Below are 4,340 nucleotides of genomic sequence, written 5' to 3'. Positions count from 1 at the left end.
AGCATTTTTTTCTCAGCCAATTAAGGTCTCAGATTTGAGAACCTGCAAATGTAGACAGGTTTAATAACAGGAGGGTAGTGAAGATTTATCTACATGCATACAGAAGCATACAGATGAAAATGCTCTCTGAATAGCTAGAGCTGGAAATTTGTACGCAGAGTTAAGAGGAGAACGGATGTGGAAAAAGTGCTTCTATGAAGAAAAAAATGGGCATTTGGAGAAACGAATAGAAGGTACCACAGATTATGATAATATTTGGCTAAGGAGTCACTCAAGTAAATGTGCTTAGTCCCCTTCCTGGCACAGATGTCTTCCTACCAAGTTTTATCCTAGTCCAAGAAGCTATGGCCTCTATGCACTTGAGTGCATGCACACTACAGCGCTTCAGCTAGAGCGTTCACATCGGTACGCTACTCACCAGTCAACTCAAATTTCTGGAATTGTTTGGAATCTAAACATCTCAGCTCCAGTGGGTTGACAGTGCCCGTGAGCTCTGGTTCCAGCTCTCCCTCCGTTTGTTGGGGAAGTCGGAGGATGCTCCACTCCTGTAGCTTTGCCTTCGCCACCTTGCTGTGGCCTTTAGTTGTTGGATCTTTGTACCTTCCTCTTTGGCTGCTTCAGAAGAGGACCGGGAACAATTATGAGCAGACACAAGTGTTCGGGTCATGCTCTAGCTGGATAACCAGTAATGCTTGATGTATGGATGAATCTGAGACTACTTTGTGGCTGTTACCTGCCCCATAGTCAATTCTATTTGGAGGTCGAATCTGCATGTTTAACCTCTTACTCTAACTTTAGTGCGCCACGTATAAAGTTAATCTCAGATCTGGAGTTACCCTAAGGATGGTCTGGGGAAAATGCCAAAAAGTTATCTTACTTTTTTCTTTTAAACCAAGCTGGGTCCTCTTTCTCCTCTTCCCATCTGCTCCCATCCCTGCTAGATGAGCTTGGGGCAGAGGGCGAAGCTGACCTGCACCCCCGATGTGGCCTATGGAGCTACTGGCCACCCTGGTGTCATCCCTCCCAATGCCACCCTCATCTTTGATGTGGAGCTGCTCAGCTTAGAATGAAGGCAGGAAGGAGCTCGAGGTGGCTGGAGATATTTCCTGCTCTCTGTCCTAGCCTGCTCTGCCACTGGGACGGCTTCTCCTACTGGGACAGCTCTTGACCCGTGTGCTGACCTCATTGCCCCTCGACATTCTCCATTCTTCCCGCCCGACTGGCTCTGTCTGTGTCCGCCATTTCATTGTTCCCGTGCATCTTTGCTTGAGGAAATTTAGTTACAGATCCAGACATTTCAAGTTGTACATTTTGTGTGTTGCATGTAGTAGTCATTCCTGATCAGAGGACACAGACACAAATCCCGTTTGCACAATCTATATTGCCTTACCTGCACTTAAGCCAGACACACAAGGTGCTCAGACATGCGCTATCCATGGTTCCATGGAGGGACTTGAGCCAGCTGTCTTTGCTGTCACTTTCTTGTCTTCTGTTGGCTGCTCACTTTAAGCCGTGCCCTCTTTGGCAATACTATGTAAAATGAAGGCTCCATGCTTGGCATCTTCCTGTCCATTGTGTTGTGGGAAGTTCTTTAATGACACATAAGCCAGCTGCTTGGTGACAAAGGAGTGAAAGGGGGCTTCCTAGTAGCTAAGAGAGTAAGTAAGAGCTACGTGAGCAAACTGTTCATGCTGCACCTTGTTCCATATCCTTTTGGTCTTTTGTTTTGAAACAGGGTCTCAGAGCCCAGGCTGATCTAGAACTCCTTCAGCCTCCTGACTTCTGGAATTTACAGGTATATACCACCCAGGACTAGCTTTCCTTTTTAAATAAAATGATTACAAACAAATCCTCTAAGCAACTTTGCAAATTAGCTATTACCCTCCTAAACTCACCTGCAGGGAGTCCTCTGTGGAAATAACCCGGCAACCTAGCATTCCCTTGTGGGATCTGATTGCCTAGGGTGATCCCGTAACTTCATGTCTGCAGAGTGAGTGATGAGCTCCCTCACCAGATGGAACTCAGCCTGTAGAAAAGCCATCCCCATGCTTTCTGCTGTTAGCACCGACAGGATGAGCAAACATGACACAAAAGACTATTTCATGGGCCACACAAATCTGTCCATAGCAGTATAGCTTGGGTGGCAATTGGCTATAATAACAGCTACTAAGAAACCTAATAATGCAAATGCCTATTGACTAACACCTGAGGGGTATTGAGGATCTACAGGTAAGCTGAGAAATGACAGCTTTCTCAAGTCTTTGGAAGATGATCTAGAAAATTGACACATGCCAGAGAGTTCAGCCAAGTGTCTTGAGAGAGCCACTGAAGGCTGGTTAGCAATAGGCCAGTTATAAGACCTGTATCCTGTCCGTTGTTTTCACACTGCTCCTTGATGCATCTCGGAGGCTGTTAGAACCTTCAGACACAGCCTTACTGAAAGTCAAGCAAGCTGGACACACTTGCACATGTGGACATGGTTTATCCACTGCACTTTCTATCCTTTGAGACAGAGTGCACTGTGCAGCCTAAGCTGGCCTCAAATGTATGATTCTCCTGCCCCTGCCTCTTGGGTGCTTGGATTATAGGTGTGTGCCACCATGTCCAACTTCGTCCCTTTATACTCTTAATCTTGGTTTGGAAAACTGAACTTCAGATGCCGGGTGCAGAAGACAGTGATCAACTAGAGCCTCAGATTTAACAACGTACCTCCTGCAGAGTGACTCAATGTCTATCCTGAGTCTAAGTTCTTGTAACTAAATGACAGAATTCCAAACAATCGGAAGGCATTTGTTTTCTGCAGTGCTGGGGACAAACCCAGTACCTGGCTTAGAAAGCCCTCTCTCATGGAGCTCTACCCCAGCCCTAGTTTTAAAACTCTTAACTTTGGGTCATGAAATCCGGCTAACAAAAATATAATCCGAATGACACTGCTTATAATTGCCAACAGAAGGGATTTTCTTGGTTATTAACACCATTAGAGGCGAGCTGGCCTGCCACTGGGAGACATCACGCTGAAATCAATCTAATTTCAGTTTTCCCTGACAAAGAAGTCTTTCAGAACACCTTTTACATCTGCAAACACCTAAGCCACAGCATGCATTACACTATGGGATTAGTAAGGGAACCAGAAAGACACTCATAAGGAAATGATGACAGCTACTTTTTCTCTGCCCACCCCTCTTAGCAATGGCTTTTACTGCCTGTGGTGGCACACACCTTTAATCTCAGGACTCAGGACGTAGAGGCAGGCGGACCTCTGAGTTTGAGGCCACCCTGGCCTACAGAATGGGTTCCCAGACAGCCAGGGCTAAAATACAGAGAGACCATCTTGAAAAAAACAAAACAACAAAAAAGGGGATTCCTTCTTACAGTGCTTTCAAAAGTTACTCAAGACGTAATAAATCATTCCTGAGTGAGCTCTGAAAAAGACACTACAAAAACTAGAAAGTAGCCTGTTTTCTGAAAAGTAATGACAGCTGTAAGTCTTGCATTTAGAAGTAGGAGATACCTTTGTCTGTCAATACTAGTCAGTCTGTGTAGACTTCAAAGCGACTCTAGATTCTGGGTTTACACAACAATCAGTCCACACTTCTCCATTTGGCCTGTGCCTGAACTATAAAAGCAAATTTATAGCTGTCTTCCCACAAGCTGCCAAGCTACAATGAATGTGACAATTATTACACTCCTCCCATGTCACACAAACTTCTGAGATTAAACATTTTATATATGGCAAAGCCATCTTGTGAGCTAAGTCCAAAATATACATATAGTTAATAATGGAAAAGCTACATAGTAAGTTCAGTCTTGGCCAGGTACCTAAACAGTGCTCTCAAATTTCTAACAAGCTGCCCTCCCCAAAAGCCACTGTTCTCTAAGCCATCACCTCAGTGAGACCTCTGTTGTAAGGACAAGGGCTGCCACACTGGCAGCTGTCTGGCGCTTTGAGGCTCTTGGAAGTCTTCTCATGCCTGCCTTTGTCTTTTGAGATAGGGCCTTACTCTGTAACCCAGGCTGAGACTGGCCCAGAATTTACTACATAGCCTAGGAAAGTCTTAAACTCATGGTGATCCTGCTTCAGCTTCCCAAGTGCTGGGATTACAGCTGTACACTCTAACAGCTTTTCCTGGCTTTGGTGTCCTCATGCTTCCTCAGCAGGCTGTTACTAAAAATGACAAGTCTGAGCTGCATGTGGTGGCGCACACCTTTAATCCCTGCACTTGGGAGGCAGAGACAGGCGGATATATGATTTGGAGGCCAGCATGGTCTACCTGGAGAGACACCGTCTCAAAAAAACAAAACAGCCGGGCGGTGGTGGTGCACGCCTTTAATCCCAGCAC

Source organism: Microtus ochrogaster, linkage group LG3 (assembly GCF_000317375.1).
Source record: "Microtus ochrogaster isolate Prairie Vole_2 linkage group LG3, MicOch1.0, whole genome shotgun sequence".
NCBI lineage: Eukaryota > Metazoa > Chordata > Mammalia > Rodentia > Cricetidae > Microtus > Microtus ochrogaster.
The sequence above is the reverse complement of the archived record's forward strand: the minus strand, read 5'-3'. Positions refer to the sequence as shown.